The sequence below is a fragment of the Corvus brachyrhynchos genome, unplaced genomic scaffold, assembly GCF_000691975.1.
Source record: "Corvus brachyrhynchos isolate BGI_N302 unplaced genomic scaffold, ASM69197v1 scaffold34, whole genome shotgun sequence".
Lineage (NCBI taxonomy): Eukaryota > Metazoa > Chordata > Aves > Passeriformes > Corvidae > Corvus > Corvus brachyrhynchos.
Window position 1 is genome coordinate 6331386 of NW_008238126.1, and position 18493 is coordinate 6349878.

General features: G+C 43.4%; 1 long non-coding RNA gene across 1 annotated transcript; it reads left to right on the plus strand.

The window, feature by feature from the left end:
* Window positions 1-2712: 2712 nt before the first annotated feature.
* Window positions 2713-16587, plus strand: LOC108446565. Its single transcript, XR_001861779.1, has 3 exons — window positions 2713-2861; window positions 4736-4855; window positions 15813-16587. It is a non-coding gene; the product is annotated as an uncharacterized LOC108446565 (long non-coding RNA).
* The last annotated feature ends 1906 nt before the right edge of the window (window positions 16588-18493 follow it).

Below are 18493 nucleotides of genomic sequence, written 5' to 3' on the forward strand. Positions count from 1 at the left end.
TGGAGCTCAGAGAAGGAACTTTGGGACCTGCTTCCATGAATTTCAGCACGATGTTTATTTCCCTAAGTTCTGATTAAACAGTGAAAAGGCAAAGGAAATTTTAGCCATCAGATATTTTCTTGTCTTGTTGCTCTTTGAGCTCCTTTCGCTTTTAAACTCTGCTCTCCTGAATTAGACAGCTGTACTGCCAGTAAGAAAGAACCACCTTCTCTTTTTTTTTTTTTAGGAAGGATACAACAGGTGTGATTCCCAGAAGTAGCTCTCCTTGCATGATTCATATGCTTCAGCAACACCTCTTCCTCCTGCATTCTCAGTTTTCCACTGTGTGTTCCTGGTGGGATGATTTGTGCTGATCTTAGCTCAACAGGCTTTACGGGTCCCCTGGTTACAGCCTAATAAGTGGGGTGTAATTATTAAAGGAAAAAACAAAACCATACCAAACCCATCAGGACATTTCTTAAAATAATATGAATTGCCCATTCAGCTGTTCACACACTGCAAAGTAGAACCCAGACCCCTTCTTGAGCTGAAATCCTTCTCGAAGCCTGGATCCCATTGAGGATTTAGGACTGGATTCTCATTTATATTGAGGTCTCTTGAGCCAACAAGTACAGGATGTAAATTATTTTTACTCTCACTTTCACATGAGAATTAGGCCTTTAGAGTCAACTTGAATTACCTTGTGCTGGCTGCAGCAGTCACACATGACCACCTGTTGTTTCTAGGTTGAGCTCAGCAGTATTTGGGGTTTTTTGGCAGGAGTGCTTCCTTTTCTATGTGTTTTCACAGCCCTGGCCACTAGGTGCTACTGCAACACAGATGCAGTGATGGTTAAATGGAGCCAGCCAAAATCGTGGCCCCAGGAGCTCAGCATGGAGCTCAGGATGTTTCTGTACTGGTGATGCCCATTCCGAGCTGCTGAGAGGATGGCCTGGTGAGCCTTGGGAATGGTAGAGGAGTATTGGGTGCTGTGGCGAGGCTCAAACAACCTCTCCCAGGAACTGAACCCCAGAGAAAAGAGTTTGGAGGAGGGACTCCACTTCCTGCAGCTCAGGATGAAATATGGGAGGGCACTGCACATGGGAATGATGCTTTTGGCCACCAAGTGTTGGTGGAAGACCTAAAACTAAAGGCAAGTTGTGAAGTATTGCTTCATTGAAGGAAGCATTGATTGAAAGGGACATCAAAGATCATCTCATTCTCATCAAAGATGTCTCATTCAGGGACACCTTCCACTAGATCTGGTTGCTCAGGGCCTCATCCAACCTGGAACACTTCCAGGGATGGGGCACCCACAGCTTCTCTGGTGAGGCACTGGAGTTGTGAGCTCACATCTCACTCCTTCCAAATGATTCATTCATAGATGTCAATCATAGAGTTTAGGACTAAAATGAAAGCTTGGACCTTCTAGGGTGACATCTTCAGTGTAGTAGGTATCAGATTTCAGTGGTGAACCTGGTATGGAGACAGCTGATGGTGTGTTGGCAAAAGGATCAGGTCCAAAAAAGCTTCTTCTCAACCTTAAGGCATCAGGAGAGGAACGCCACCTATTTTCCATGGTCATTGGTGCTCCGTGTCTAACCCTATTTGTGCCTTCCCACTAGTTTGAATTCACCTTGGAGTATGGAAGAGGTTCTTCTCAAATATGTACAACCAGGAATCAAACAGGAAACAAAAATATATGTGATAGATCAGGTCTGTATTCCTCCACTGCAGTTGCTTTCTGGTTTATATTTTGGGCTTTTTTTTAACCCTGGAAGAAAAGCAACCCTTAATAAAATGAAATTTGTAATTAAAGCAACAAAACAAAGCTTGTTCTTTTAAAACTCGAAAGTGAAAAATCTGGTTTTAGGAAAACTGTGTTCCTTAGGCTGGCTTCATTTGATATCTTCTATCCTCAGCATGATGCTGTCTTTCATAAGACTTAATTTGTGTAATAGAAACCAGCAATAAAGGCAGCAAATGTTCCCTTTGCCCTGTTGCTAACTTTGATTCATCTGGGCTGACTTGAGCACCTCCGAGGAGGCAGCAGAGGGACAGTTTGTACAACTCAGCCTTAGAACAAATATACTGAGTGGAGACAGAGGCTCCTCATTCTCATGGTCTCTGATTGGTACCCCTGAGCAGTTTTCTTGCTGCTCATGGCCCAAGGACTCACAGGTCTCACGGGTTCTTGCCCCCGGCCCAGCCCCGGCTCTTCCCCGCTTCACACCATCGCAGTCTGGGCTCTGGACACTGAGATCTTTGTGTGATTTTTTTTCAGGGCGAATGGGCCATCTGCCAAGAAGGTCAGGCAGAGCTCTGTGCATTTGGTAGTTCTGAATAATTCTGCTGCTGTCTTCTGTAAAAGAAGTGAGAATGCAGAGATTTTTGTTGGTATCCTCTAATGCTCTGATAGTTCTGCTCTTGGCTTCTAGGAAAAAAACAAACAATCTTTATCTATTGAGCTTGTAAATTTTGATTACTCTTGACATGGTCTACTGTTCTCTGCTGTTTTAATTACTCCCCTGCCTTGTATGCAGTTGGAGCAGGAATTCAGAGCTGATTTAGTTTTTCATGCATGTAATGCGACTTAAAGAAGACCATTTCACTAGAGAGCTTCCACATTGTTTGGTCCTTGTTTTACTGCTAAACTTTGCCTTCCTTTAGTTGAATGCAGGATACAGGCTAGAGCAGACATTTGAGAGCAGTACCTCAGTACTTGTTATTATTTTTCAGCTGCTGCCTAAGAAGCTTGGCCATTCCATGTTGAGCCCATGCAGAATGGGAACGTCCTTGCTCCAGCTGGTGCCCTCCTCCAGCACGGTGTATTCCAGGAAAGATGGTATGACCAGTCAGAAGTCACTGCAGAACTGCACAAGGTGATCTATCCTGTGGTGCCAGTGGGTTTTGAAAGCCAAATCCAGAAATCAGCTCACACCTCTTCCAAAAAGGTTGTGCTGGGTGCAGGTAGTGCTGGGCCATGAGAGGGATATGCATGACTGGCACTTAGTTGCCCTTCTAGTAAGGTTGCTACTACATGATTTGATCTGTTTCAAGGCAAAAGGAGCATTTTTTTCCCCCTTTATGCTGTCTTTCAAGGACTTGCGGATTGTCCGGTTCACTGGATGACCTTTGGTGCTGGTATTCACTCCAGGACAGAAATCACTACCTTTTCAGGCTTATATCCAAAGTTTCTCTCAGCAGCATATATTCAGATGAGAATTTTCTAAGGAACAAACTCTCCATCCAAGCAATAAATACCTGAGATGCTGCTGTGTTTGCTTCAGTCAAATGCTGAACCTCAAACCTTTTCCCAACCTGGTCTTTAAAACAGCTGCCCAAACCTGGCATTTTCATACTGGTTGGAAAGAGCTATTAAGAGAGCTCAAGGAAATAAGTCTTTGGAAGTTCTTTTAGTGGAGGTTGAGGGAGAAGAGAAGTTTGGCAATGCAAGATAAGCAGTGATATTACGAAATTGTAAAGCTGTCTCCTACTGAAACCATGCTAAATGATTTGGAACACTCTGAGACAAGAAATGTGCACCATCAGCAGTAATGAGCTTGAGAGAGAGTTTGGCCAACACCAAAAATTTTAGATTTGGATTGAGACTAATTTGCCTTCTATTTTGCATGTTTTCCCTGTACTCAAATTGTGCTCTTTTGAAGTCACTGAAACAGACCATTTAATTCCCGTTGCACCAGTAAAACCCTGCCTGGACACTTCCCCACACACAGCAAAGTGCCCTGTTTGTTGTTCAGCGTCACCTTTTGGCCACACAGAGCGATTTTGTTGTAAATAATAACGTGTCAGAGTGCCACGTTGCTGTTGTTGCTTGAATACTACTTTGGGAGGAAACAGTTTAGAAGAACCACTCAACTGGGGCTCTTTCAGGCTTGGATACTTGAAAAACAGCAGAACTTAAAATACTTTGTCAGACTGTATGGTATATTGCACTACACTGTGCGTTTGTCACCATCTTCTCCGAGACAGGATGTGACATGAATTTTGTAGTGCCAAACCTTACAAGAGATTTTTCTTCAACTCAAGTGATCGATTGTGCTTTAGGATCTGAGTGCAGGGCTTAGTGTAGTGACACCACGCCATTTTTCATGGCCATAAGTGGTTACAGTGGAGCTGAAGTGTTGTGAACAGCAAATAGTTAGGAACAAATTTTATCTACTACTGCAAAGTTCCATGTAGATTGCTACATCTTTCCTTTAAACAATTGTTATTGTGCTTTTTGTGCAAACATTTGCTTATGAGCTGAGCCCACAAGTTACAAATTCAGAGTTTTTCCCGGACAAGAAAATGGTCTTGATTGATGGTTGACATTGGGTCCTCCAAACCTTTGGGAATGTTGATCTCCAACAGATCTTTCTTTACATGATCACATTCTTTCCATCTCCTCATTTTTACTCTGTGTCAGAGCACCCTATTTTCCTTCTGTAGTGGTCATGTATCCCTTGAGGCTCCTGCTGTGGGCCAAACCAGCCCCTCACACCCACCTTGTCCTCAGCCAGGCCTGCAGCAATGAGACCTTCTGCCATGAAGGTGGCACAACCATCATGGGCACCCCACCAGGAGATGCCAAACCTGCGCAAATACATCCACAGGAATTATATTTATTGCCACGACAGGCAGGCACTGGACACAGACCTCTCTAAAGAATACTTACTGAAAGAACTGTTTGAAAATGTATTGATCTACAGACAAAAAAAAAAGTCTTACTGACACAGTGATCTTATTTCTAAAGAACTTACCAGCCCAGGAGCTGCACTGCCCACCTGTAACTCCACTGCTTCCAGAGGTAGCCGGTGTCCAGGAGCACCCGAGAGCACCTCCAAGTTGCGCAGTTTGCAGTCTTCTACCAAAGGTAATAAACCTTCCTGGAACCACCAGAACTGCGAGTTGCAGAGAGGTGATTGCCTCTGTGGGATGGTCCAGAATGAGTAAGTATCATTTGCATTTTTAATTTGTTTGGGTAATCCTGAATCCTTGCTGCCTCAGGTAAAGGAAAGCTGAATGTATCCTGAAAGTGCGTGGAGGACTGTGCTGCAAACCAGCCTCTGCAACAGTTGGTGCTTGTATTTGGCCTCAAGTTTATCAGTAGGAATAAAAACATCAACACATGCTCTCTTTTTGTATCCGCTGCTTTGAGGTAGGGCTGCCTTGGCTTTGGTCACAATGCTCTCTTTTGTTTCCCTTGGTTCTTTCTCTTCTTCTTTGCTTTGACACCAATTTCTGTCTGCTAATTTGTGATATTTCTGGCACTGGATAACTCTCTGGGCCAACGCCTTTTAAGGGCCTCTGGAGCAGGACACAGGAAAAGAGCCAAAGCTGCAGAAAGGCTTGGAAGACACACTCAGCAGAGCACACAGGTGCAGCCATGGGCAAGAGCTGGTCCAAAGGAATAGGAGTCAGCTTTCATCCTGAAGGCCAACGATATGTCTGCACTCACCACCTCTGCTGCTGAGTGATTCCGGTTTCAGACTGGGAAGGCCAGGGTCAGTTATCCTGTGGGAGCTGTGTGGGGCAGTTACTGTAGTCTGTTCCCTTCCACCACTCAAAACTGTGGTCAAATTGTGGTTGGAATCAGTGATCCCAGAGCTCTTTTCAAACTTCAATGATCCTATGGTTCTGAAGGTAGATGGGATACTCAACAAGCTGTGTAGGTTGATTAGGAAGTTGCTTAAGGTTCAATCCCTTTCCCTTCCTCAGATTCCTGAAATATGGACCTATATGGTGTTAAAAACCTCATTCACCATGACTTAGTTTTTTTAGGTGGTCTGTTCTCCCCCTGAGAGGATTGTCCCACACAAAACTGCCTGGCCTTCTTGTGATGACAGCACTCAGACATGGCCATTCTTTGCTTCATTGCCCAGTGTGGAAGCACCTCTTCACAGTAAAGGGTCAAGGATGTTCCATGTTTGGCATGATTAGGTACACACTGGCAGTGTTAAAAGTCATACATCCTCCCGACCCAGTGCAGACAGCTCTGAAGTCACCTCGTGGAAAACTCTGAGGAGTTTCTGTATGGTTTCACACAGGCTTATCCCTATCATAGATGCCTGTACTAGTTTGAAAACAAACGAGTGGAAGGCACCAAGTCAGAATAAGAATTTAATAGGGAAATAAAGGGGAAAAAAAAATTAAAGGCAGAAAATACTGGGTTAAACTGACAGAGTCAGGATACAACCTGACACCCTGTTAATCAGGGTGGTGGTAGCAGTCCAATAAGATGGTGGCTGCAGTCCTCCTGAAGTGGTGGATGTGGTTCTGTCAAGCAGTGATCCTATAGAAAGGGCCTGCTCTTCCTCAGAAGGTCCAGTGGTGGCTGTGTAGCTCCTGCCCTGTGGAAATCCAGTGGAAAGGTTGCCTCTGGTGTTCAGAATCTCAGATTATATCCAGGATGGAATGCTTGGTTCCTCCTTCTGGGTGGAGCATCTCACAATGGGATGATGAGTCTTTAGGCCAGGCATTGATTAGGCTCATTAACAGAAGATGGTCCGGAGGGAGTTATCTCTGAGTCAGGCGGCAGGACAATGATGGGCAATTAACAGAAAGATAGTCTGGGGGGAGGAGGCAAGGAAACACTGCCCCACCTGATTTCAACAGCTCGTGAGGATGGTAATAGAATACACTGCAACCCAGGACAGTGCCTTAAATCCATCCAGCTCATGCCTTTTATGAGACCTCAACAGATGAGTGAACCTGGTGCTTATGCAAGAGAAGGGCTTGTTTGTTTTACCCCCACGTTTCAGAGATTAGCATCATGCTTCACATAATTTTGGTGATTTCTCGTTCCCCATCCCAAGCTGCTATCCAAGCATTCTGTGTAGCTCAACATTGCTCATCTGGGAGAAGGAAAGAAACCTGAGCAAGGCTTTTACAGGCCAGGACAGAGCGATGAAAAACAGTAATGTGACAGTGTTGAATCAGCTCAATTTGAAATGATTCAAAGTTCCTTCTCTCCTTGGGAACTCACAGAGGGCTTGGGCACCACCACCCCTACGTGGCAGATCCTCGATATCAGCTGGAGGCCTCTGGATGGGTCCAGCCAAATTTATGGGCATGTCTCTAAATCCCAAGGGGGTGACCTGTCCATTCAAAGTGGCAAGAGCAGAAAGCCCCTCTATTTGTCCTGTGCATGGGATTTGTCTAAAAGCTCCTTGTAATCTGTTGGCAAATGGCCTTTGCATCAGGGCCACTGTAAAAACTGAAGTTTGTGACTGGATCACAAAATTGTTTTGAATATTTTCTGCTATTTTAAAGCCAAATTCTGCAATATCCTCAGCCATTTGCATTGTACAAACACATGTACTGAGAAAAATGAACAAAGTAGAAGACACAGTGTTTGTGTAGTAGCAGAGGGAAAACTGAATGCATTTTAGGAGCTGAATGTTCTTATCCTGCATTCAACAAACACGCAGGAAATATACTCCCTCTGTGTGTTTCATTGTTAAGAGAGATTTTCCCAATCACAGTATCTTTATCTTCCAAATTGTAAATATTCCAGATTTTACTCAAAAGTGTTGAGTAAAACTGGGCTGTGCAGCCTCTTCAGTGGGAAATGTGACCATCCCTGCTCATCCCTTTCAGCTGTGACACCACATAAATGATATAAATATTGCAAAATTGCTCTCCCCTCTCCCTCCTGCTCTCCCCCACCTACCCACCCCCTTGGCATGTGCAAAGTTTGCTCTGCACACATGTAGCCAGCTGGTTTGGACTCCAATAGCAATCAGTGGGGTAACAAGGCAAAACCTCCAAAACCAAAGATTCTTGGGCATTGTGCAGCTAACTGAAATGAGCAGTTATGTTCAATCTGCCTGAAAAAGCCCAGGGTGTAGAAGCAATAGGGTGAATTACCCCTTACTGTGGGCAGAAGTAATGAGTTTTCATTTTACCTTTGGTAGGGAAGGCAGCAACTGCAGCAGCCTTTCTTCAACTTGTGACAAGAAGTGAAATACACCCGTGATGGGGAAACAAATTAATTGTGAGGGTCCTAATTAAAATCACTGGGAGAGGTATTGCATTACAGTGCAAAGAAACAGATGAATATGACCTTTCTGTGAACTTCTCAACCCTACTAGAAGCATAAATTTGAAGTCTCCTAGCGGAAAAGTGTTCTGGCACTGAACTGGTGTCTACAATCGGGATTTTGTCTGCAGGTATCAATGCACAAAATCTCTGCCTCGTGGAGCTCTGAGTCCCCTGGGGCTCCTTATGTTTTGCCTTCGTTTGTTATAGTCCATGTCAGAGGGTTTCAGTGGCCTGGCCCGGCTCTGGCTGCTCCCCTCTCCTCCCAGCCTCCAGCATTTCCTTAAAACACAGGGAAAAACTGCAAGGAGGTGGTGAGAAAGGCCATGGTAACCGGAGCAGAACAGAAGGCTGTGTCCTGCAGAAACGTTTGCTGGAGATATATAACTTCTGTCTGCTACCAATTGTCACAAACAGTTAAGGCAAGCAATTTATGGCTGCGTGGCTCACATTTACCCTGCTAGATTTCCATCTCTGACTCCTACCTGGCACATGGCACCGATTCCTCCTGATTTTTAACTTAGGGCAGGGCAAGATGAGCATTATGAAACAGATACACTCCTTTTCTTTAAAGGACTGGTATTTTTTCTTTATTTTTTGGCTCCCTCATCATTAAGCAAATGCTTTTGCTGAGTGACAGCTGTTTCTGCTCAGAAATGGGACACAAAGTTTGGCTTTGTTTTAATCCTGGGATGTTTATCACAGCACTTTGAAGTGTACACCCTTCATTTTCCCCTTCTCTATCTCTCCAAAGCTTTGGGGTTGAGAAGAAGCAGGAAGAGGAAAGGTTTTCACAGGGATGTTTCTCTGTTAAAAGTTCAGCGTTCCTCTCATATGTGATTTTCCTGGTTGGCAGCTTTATAGCTAAAACCTCTGTTTTAAAACTGGTGCACACTGGTGATATCATGAACATGCCACATGGTGTCTGATGGCTTTCAGTGACAGCAGATTTATAGCATTTTCCCTCATAAAAATCCTCTCCTCTGCCAAAAGAGGTCCAGCTGGAGTTATGAAATCACTAAATGGACTCTGCTACAGTGAGGAAGTTTGGCCTTTCCAGTCCCTTCCATCTGTTGTGTGCAGTGCACATCATAGCCTGGTACTCTGGGAATCACACAACATCCATGGGGTACCCTCGGGGAGGCTCCTTATTCCTGTGAAGACATGGGAACTGAGAGCATTTGGGGTCTGTGTGTGCTGCTTTGCAATTAATAGGAAGTTCATCTCATTCCATTGTTTCCAAGTTTCATTAAAGTCAGTGCATAAGATATTGGTAGAAGGGCCAAAATCCACCCCGCCCCAGCTGTGAGAGGCTGCACCCCTGAAATCTGATTGCCTCCAAACAGACCTAATCCCTTCCTGAGTGCTTGGGAAGCGGTTAGTGGAGCTTGGATGTCACCCCGAAGAGATCTTAGTTAATAATTCTTTCACTAGGAAATGTGTTCTGAATCTGCTGTGACTCTCTGAGCACTAATGGCTTTCGTGTTGCTCACTGTGAAATTCATCAGTAATTAGGGGAATGGAGACAGATCTGATAGCTAATTGCTGCAAAAATCATCCTCTGAATGGTTGAAAACCAGAATTCCTCAGCCGAAGTCCACAAACATCTTCATGCAAACTGAAGAGGTTCCCCAGTGGCGCCTGTGTGGTGAGGATTTGGGGATGCTGGAGCAGTGTGGGGGGTTTGGAGGACTGGGCTGGAACTAGCAGAGGCAGCATGGCTTTCCCATCACTCCAGAGACCCTCCACTATGCATCCAAAGGCACCACAGGCTCTCCTGGCCACAGGGTGTTTGCAGAGTTTGTTGGAGGGTTACCCTCAGCCCTATTGCCTTTGGGGAACAACTGTGCCATGAGCAGCGTGTAAGGGACATATTTGCTCAGGACTAGAGAACAACTTCATATCCAGCTCCCTTGGAAATCCCATTCTGTACCAGTTTAAGACTAGAAACTAGCTTTAGTTTTTGGGATTGGGAGGACAGTACTGCTTGAAAGGCTTCACTGAAAAGATATATATATTGATCTTATATATGCATATATGCACACACATGTTACATACATTATAATATATATACACACACGCGTTATATACATTTTTAAAAAAGATATATATAATTTGTAGCTGACATCCTGGCTGGAGTCAAGGGAGTGAAAAGAAAAATGGAAAAGAAAATGGGAAAAGAAGAGTGAAGAAATAAATGTCTCTATGAGTATGGGTAAGAAACCCAGGGAAATCGCTATGTGTCTTATAGTCTGGAATAAAAATCAGGGTGTCAGAGTGAGGGATTCAGCATTTTTCCTTATGATTTTAGCAACACATCGGACTAATTAAATGAGAGGACTGTCCTAGTTGGCTTCGCTTCTGCTCAAGCACATCACACCTGGCTCCGCACTGTTTGTGCTGACCCCTGTCAGCCGTGTAAAGTGAGAGTTTAGGGACCAGATCTGAGAAAAAGGGGATTAAAGAACAGGTTGGCATTTGGGCTCTGATGGCAGTGGCCTGTCATGGAGCTGGGACAGGCTGGGCTCCTGCAGTGAGGCCCGTCCGGAGGGAGGACACAGAGGGGCTGTGTCAGGTTCCGCACCGCTTAACGTTTGTATTTATTTATGCACCACATTTAATTCTTTATTTATTCTGCATGTGAGCGTGGATTTAATGCTTGGCTCCAGGCAGTCCTGTGTTTATCCACAGGGCTGCAAAGGCTCAGACTGACAATAGGCTTTAGCCCCGAGTGACAAGGCCACCTCTAAGTCTGCCGCCGCAGCGCCTCGCTGCTCATTTGGACACTGAGGAGCTGCCGGCGCTTTGGCTGACAGGATATTTACTCCCACAAGCAGCACTGAGGTCACTGAGTCCATGCCCAAGGGCCAGGACCATTCTCTGGTTAGTTGTGGCTCCTGGAGCACGAGTTGCAGAGGCTGAGATGCTGCAGGAGTGGCTCTGAGTTGCTGTTTGTCAGCAGAAGGGAGCTGGCCATGTGGGATGGAGTTAATGGGACATCTGCACATCGCTCTCTTCCTTGGCCTCTGCTTAATGCTCCTTCTATTCTCAGCGACAAAACAGCCCCTGAGGGCCAGATGCCACCAAGTGCAGTAAGGGAATACCCCTGTGGATGCTCTGGCTCCTGGTCTGCGCCGGACAAAAAAGGCAGGAAACCAAAATACCCTGTTCCAGTGCCATGTCCATGCCCTTGGCCCCATTCTCACACCACATGGAGCACTGAAGCCATGGGGAGCCAGTGTGTCACCATTGTTCATTGTTAGCGGCTTCAGATCTGAAGCAGCGAGTGGGGAGCCAGCATCCCACTCCAGCCTGCAGAAACCATCCAGTTCCCTCTTTGTTTGTAGGCAAACAGGGGGGATAACAAAGGGCACTGCTGAAAACCAGCAGTGTGGCAAGATCTGCGTGTAATAGTTGCAGAGACAGTTGAAAAGGAGAAAAATAGGGTTTTATGAAGAAAAATTGCAGATCTTCGTGTTGCTTCTGTTTCCCAGGGTGGTACCATAGCTGAAGGTGTGTCCTGGAGGGGTTCTCATGGTTGCTCTGCGTATTGCAGAAGTCAGAGAGATACTGTGAAGAAGTCAAAAGAAAAGGAAAAAGAGAACCCTACAGACAAACAGCCTGTCAGTGCATTCAGTGGTGAAAGAAAGGTGGGGCAGGGATGAAAGAGGAACAGCCAGCAATTAAGGAAATGAGGAAAAAGCTTGTAATGCTTCAATTTTCCAAAACCCAAAGCTTATGTAAACCCTAGTTTGTTTTTGGTTTAAAATCCTTCTCTGTGAAAGAAAAGATCTAATGATTGGAAATGATGCTTTTGGACGGCATCTTTCAGTTTTGGGAAACCTGCTTTTTCAGTAACAAAACCTTTCACATAAAATATTCCAAAAGGCTGGAGGTGTTTATGTGCAGTGCTGTAACTAATGGTGACTCTCAGATTAGACAGATGTTTCTGCATGATTTCACCTGCTCTGAGGACAGTCTGACGCCTCTCTTCCTTACAAACTCAATCCCATGAAAAGCTGGCGTGTTTTGCTTGTTATGACCACCAAATCCAAGCCCTTTTGCAGTAAGGAGGTGGTCAGCAGGAGATGACAGCTGAAATAGGGTACTTCTGCTCATATGGTACCACATCTTTCCGTGTGAGCAGCCAGGAACTCCAGATGTGGGTGGGAGCAGCACTTTCTGGAGGACACAACAAACACATGGCTGTGCCCATCCGTGCTCCACAGGGAGCCGGAACCACAGCCAAATGTGAGACCTTGGATGTCACATTTCCAGCTGCAGGATTGATGGGTAGGACACAAACATTACCTATGCGTTGCTGCCTGTTCCTATGGGGGTCAAGTCCTCCACCAAGGCATGGAGAAAAATCTCTTTGCTTTCTTTTCACTGCATGCCTGTCCCCTCTCATCCCTCTGATCCAGATTCTCCTTTTCATGCTGCTGCGAGAGGTTAATATTGCTGACAGGAATCGATAATCTGAGATGTGGAGCTCGTTTCTTGGCAAATCAGTGCAGAGGAAGTAAACAGTGCCTGTTTGTTTTGACTTTCTTCCCTCGTTAAATCTGGTTTATTTTACTAGATTGTCTTTTGATTTCATTAATTAAAACACTGCTGGATAGGGAATGAGAATGAAGACAAAGGACTTATGACTGATACGTACAAAAAGGGAGGAACATCCTTTGGATTCCTGTTGCCACTAAGGAAGTTGTAAGAGGTAATGCAGACCTTCATCTCTTGGCTCTGTAGCTGAAGGGAGGAGAGGATGGTATTTAGCTCTCTGTGGTGCTTTGCTAGAATTCAGGGTTAAGGTTCAAGGTCTTTGAAAAAGCTGGGTTAATTAACGATAAATAAAACATGGTGAAGATAAGATGTAGCAAAGTAAAGCAAACTAAAGCAAAAATATATATTCCAAATCAATTGTTATAAAAGCATCCACTTTGTTTTAGTGTATCCCCCGTTTTTTAACAAAACATTTGGGAATAGGGTTTTTTGTCTGTTCATATTTCACCAAACATTAATAAGCAGCTGTACTACCAGCGTGCAGACTCTTTTCAAATTGGTTGCACAGATTTTCCTTAATGCTTTCACCAAAATTTCTCCTCTGTGCTGTTGCACTGTCAAGACAATTCACCCAGCTCACACCGCACTTGCTATGCTGAAATGAGATCAAGTAGCTGTGACACTTGCAGCTGGAATAGTAAATGTATTGAAAATTACAGCTTGAGAAAGACAAATTCTACTTCAAAATCAAGGCTTGGACCTCAAAACGATGGATGGTGGCCATTGGAAAGAATGTAAAAGGCAAGATGCAATATTTCATAATTTTGAAAAATGAAACACTTGGGAAGTGTCGAAGTATTTATTCAGAACTTTGCATAGGAATTATTTTAACTTTCATTGATTTGTTTAGTCTCGCAATTCACATTTATTTTAAAACAGGTGCTAAATAACTGTCTTTTCTTTATAGGTTTCCTTTTGGGCTGAAAAACGTCTCATTCAATGTAAATCTGCACATTTTTGAGGCAGTGAAATGCTTTCAGCTGACAGGTTCATTGCTGGGCAAAAGCAGAATTTCCATTTTGGTTTGACTTGAACCAAATTTCAGATTATTTCTTGTGTTGCTGACGACAGGAAAACCAGGTGGCTCACCCTGGGCTGATGGCCATGATTGAAGAAGTAGTTAAGCCCTTTGCAGTAATTGGATTATGAAGGAATTGGGCTGGCAGCTGCCAGGCTTCCCACCAGAGCCTCTGCAAGGGCAACCCAGTGAGGGCACAGCACCCAAAAACTAGGGATGTCCCCAGGTAGTGTGGCCAGGAGACCAAACCCATTTCTGCTGGCTTCAACATTGGAAACATTCAATTTTCTGCCCATATTCTCTGATTTGCACAATCTGTAAGAAAGTTTTATTTTTGCTCCAGGAAGGAAATTGTTTCCTGTCCTCCTCAAAATACTAATTCTAGTTTTTACTGGCTTTCCTCGAGCACCGTTCTGAACAGGATTGGCCTTCAGCATGTCCATGGGCTTGCCTGAACTTGAGGAGAAACATCATTGAGGGCTTATGAGCACCATGCAGCTCACAACAGCCAGGTCTTCGTGCGTTTCCATGACAAGAAAGGGTTTTTATGACCTCAGATCACTTGGGAACCAGCTGAATTCGCAAATCTCATTTTTTCTCCCCCCTACATGATGAGATTGCTAGGCAAGCAGGCAGGCTTTTGGAGTGTTTTTCCAACTCAAGGTTTCCTACTGGGTGCCATTAAGTGGCAGGTAAAATGTGGTGGTGGTTGGGTGATGCATAGCACGATGTTTTGTTTGCTGCCTCACTGTGATAATTTATGCTTTGCTGGGACGTTCTGCGAAACCGAAGGCCATAAACATATGTTATAAATTGCTTGAAAATGAGAGGAAACTTAACTTTCCTTATAAAAAGACTAAGGGCTGTAATTTATTACTGTAAACAAGAATGAGAGGACAAAAAAAATCAATTAAAAAAGAAAATGTCAAGCTCTTTTGACTCAGAATTTGAAAGGACCTGAAGTCGATTGTTTCCTCCCATGGAAGGTCTGGTTTCTATCAGCCAGGCAGAAGGGCTTTTGTTTCTAGCAGTCAAATCAACAGGCCAGTAAGAGTAGCTTTGAACTGCAATTTGTCTTTACGCATTTTGAAAATGTTCTTTCGATGTATTTACACGTTGGCTGGGGCCACTTCTGCTGCAGTCAGCTCTTTCTGGGACGATTAATCAAACGATCAAGTCTCTGATTAATCAAAGTCCCTCCTGACAGCTCCTTTCGTTCAATCACCTGCTGAGTCTCTACTAAAACCCAAACAAGCAAATGATTAAACTCTTCTATTTTTCTTTTTTTTTTTTTTTTTTAATGGGGAAGAATGAAAGAAAGAAATTAAAAAGAGGGCGGCGTGTCTTGCAGATTTGGCACTTTTCGAGGTACATACCTCAAGGAGAGAGAGATCTTGGACTACATTTGTGATGCAAACTGGAACCTTTGGCTACCAAATGCAGGATGTGGTGTATCCTGTTCAAAGAGGCACATATTTTGCATGTTTGTGTTGGCTCCTCTCAATCAAAGCATGCTGTGATTCAGCTACACTAAAAATTAACAATCTATGTTATAGCCATGTATTACATTACGCCCCCCCCCCCTTTTTTTCTTTTTTTTTTTTGGGAAAAATCTTTTCCAGAAAGACATCTCCTAAAGAGAAAGGAAGGTAGGTAACAAAAACCTTGGAAATGTTTTCGTAATAATTATTCAATGGCAATCAAATCATGCCACTTTAAAAGATCAGCTGAGCTATCTGTAAATATTTTCTCATCTCTGCAGAGCAGTACAAACTCCTAATAAAAGGCATCTGTTTCCATTTCTGGAGTAAATTTGAGGTGGATTTTTATGTCAATGGCTCTTGAATGCCACTGCAAATAGCAAAGAAGAGGAGAAAGAGTTAAAATAGGAGCTGCTGGCTCACAGCAACTTGCTATTTTTTTGAAACTGGTTTTAGGGATTTTCTTAAGGAGAGAAAACAGACTGCATTGGATGAGTTGGTTGTGAGTAGTGTTGTCAAAAATCAAAGACTGAAATCTGAAGGATGGGCAGTGTCATCTGAGTCTGCTGGCAGCTTAAATAAGGCTCTGAGCACTGTCTTCTTTTTGTCTTCTAGGTTTTTAGACTCTTTATTAGCAGCCATTCTTCACATTTGTCCTTCAGAGGTGTTTTATAAACCAATGAGGTGCTACAGAGATGACACCTAAATACAATTCACTTTCTTTACAGATGAAACCAAATTGAGCTACCAAGGAACTAAATAACTATGTCCAAGATCCAAGGAGGGAGAGACTGCTGGGCTCTGCCAAGACTGGTCACATCCCCAGACTGCTCCTCTGACCAGGGAATCATGTTGTTCCCTTCAAGCCAATCCCGCCTGCTTCTGAAGATTGGATTAGAGGGTTGCCCTGCTGTGAGTACCCATAAAACACCTCTGGGTTAACTGACAGAGTAGGAACACAACTATTTTTTGCATACTCCGTTTCAGCATCACTGGTAAATCTCCAGATTTCCTGCTATTCAATATTCCTGATGTATAAATCCTTCTGTCAGCCCAGTTTTTTGTTCCCCTGCCACACCTATTTCTAACTCACTAATTACTCTTGTTGCATGCTGATGAGCCAAATAGTATTTTTCTTTTCCCCAGGGTGGTAATTAAAATCCAAGATTGCCTTTATTAGCTGAAGTGGCCTTAGGAAAAGATCTTGTCCAACATGTCTAATGACATATCCTTAGCATTTCATTTTCAGCAGGCATTTCCAAAGAAAGTCCATTTTGTTTCAGGCAGAACTTTTTATTTCAGATAATGCTGTTTGCAGGCTTCATAAAAAAATCAGCATTGTGTTCATTCTTCCAGTTGCAAAACCCCCCTCAAAAACAACCCCAAGCAAACATATTTTTCTCCCTGCTTGTATTTATTTTGTTCTGTTTTCAATAACCTGTGCCTGGCATCTTGGGTATTTATCACCCTAGAGAGAATTGGACATGAAAAAACCAACACAGCAGCACAAAAAAAAAAAAAAAAAAAAAAAAAAAAAAAAAAAAAAAAAAAAAAAAAAAACAAAAAAAAAATAACAAAAAAAAAAAAGCCAAAATATAAATCACAGAGAAATGATATTCTGAGGACTGAAATAGCATAAAGGAGTCTCTTGGTTGTACTGGTGAAAGAAGCAATTGCATGTCGAGTTGCGGATACAGATGTACAATAATGTCTTAAAAATAACACATCTCTTCTGAACTTCATCATGGAGAAGACTCCTGATGGCTGGCAGATTCATGAAAAGTTAAAATTGTCTCCTAGATGGATGTTTCTGGCTGTACACTGAAACTTTACTTTTAGCAGGAGATGAGATCTCAGTCACCTACGCTGAACTCAGAAAAAATATGGAGAGAAAGAGACATTTAAACTAATGCCACTAACAACCTGCCACATTTAAAAATATTGAGCAGACCTTTCACATTCTGTAAAGTTTAAATATTTAAACAAATGGGGAAAATTCATCTTATTCTTGGCACAGGTCTTATCCATTTTATTACTCTGTATCTCCAAATATGCTGAGATGCCAAGTAATTTCCAGTTTTTATCAAATTTTAACTTTGGAGCATGACTCTGGGATATTATGTTCAGAAGTGTGTGGAGCTTTTGAAGCAGAATTTCCTTGGATTTAATATATCCCTTTCAGAACTTTGCCTTTAGATGGAAATTCATTCTGAGCCAGTAATATTATATGTTATTTCTAGAACTCTGAAGTTTATAAAGCACATAATGAAATTTAAGTCTTTAGCCCAGGTGGAATCACGAATTAGCATTGAGTTCTCTGCAAACAGCAGGGCTGGTCGCCTTTTTTTGTGCCTTTGCATCATTTTGGAAAAACCATGGACTGTGGCGTAAAGCAGCTGCAGGACCATGACAGTCACAGGGCAGTCACCCCTTTCCTGGGAAAGCAATCCTTCCTTGGCAGGGGGAGGATGCTTGTGCTGGAAGTGTGGGAGAAAACTGACCGTGACCTGGAGATATTTCCTCAGAATCTTCATGGGTCATGTCTATCTGTACATGAATAAAGGATTCCTTTTGATGTGGTTATTATCTGGACTGTAGCAATGGCACAGCATTAATCACAACAGTAAATGATAGAGAGGGTTTTTTAAACCACTATGATCACCACTCTTTAGTTATGAAATTTGCCATCTCAGATCCTCAGGCTAGTTCCATACTCAGCCAAATTTATCTGATTCCAAAACCAAGTACCTTAAATTAAACTCAACATGCTGAAACAGCCACTCCTGTTGTTTTCCCTGCTGCAGGACAACAGGAGTTTTCCTATAGTTTCTTTTGCAACATATTTATTCTGCAGGGTATTTTAATCACCAGCTCAAAGCTTGATAAAGCTGTTGAACATAAAAACATAAATCAGACTAACTCCATCCTGGGTGATAAGGACAATGAGAGAAGAAAAGTCACAGTGGGAAGAATTACTCTGTTACTACTTTCTTGTTTGCCTATGTTATATCAAAGAAGCAGTGCTGGGAACATCATCTGAAGGTCCAGGAATTAGAGCAGATGCATGGTCACAGCTTGTGTCAACCTGTGCCTGTCCACACGGACTTTTCTGGTTGTTAGAGCAGGTGAGGGAGCCACTGGAGTGCAGGCATTGCCTACTGGGCAGCCCCCAGTAGCTGCATCACCTCTTAAGTGTGTTTTCTCAGCGCTGCTCCTCTGTATTTCAGGTGGGTCTTGCTTGCCAGAAGGAAAATTCTGTTTATGTAGCATGTTATGGAGGTGACACGCTCTTTGCCCTTGTTAGGAAAAGTTTGCTTTTCCCCCTGAATCTAAACCAAAAGTCACACCCGGTGAAAGAATACAAATGCTCTTTTTATTTGGGAAAACACATAGCAGGAGTCAGTCACTT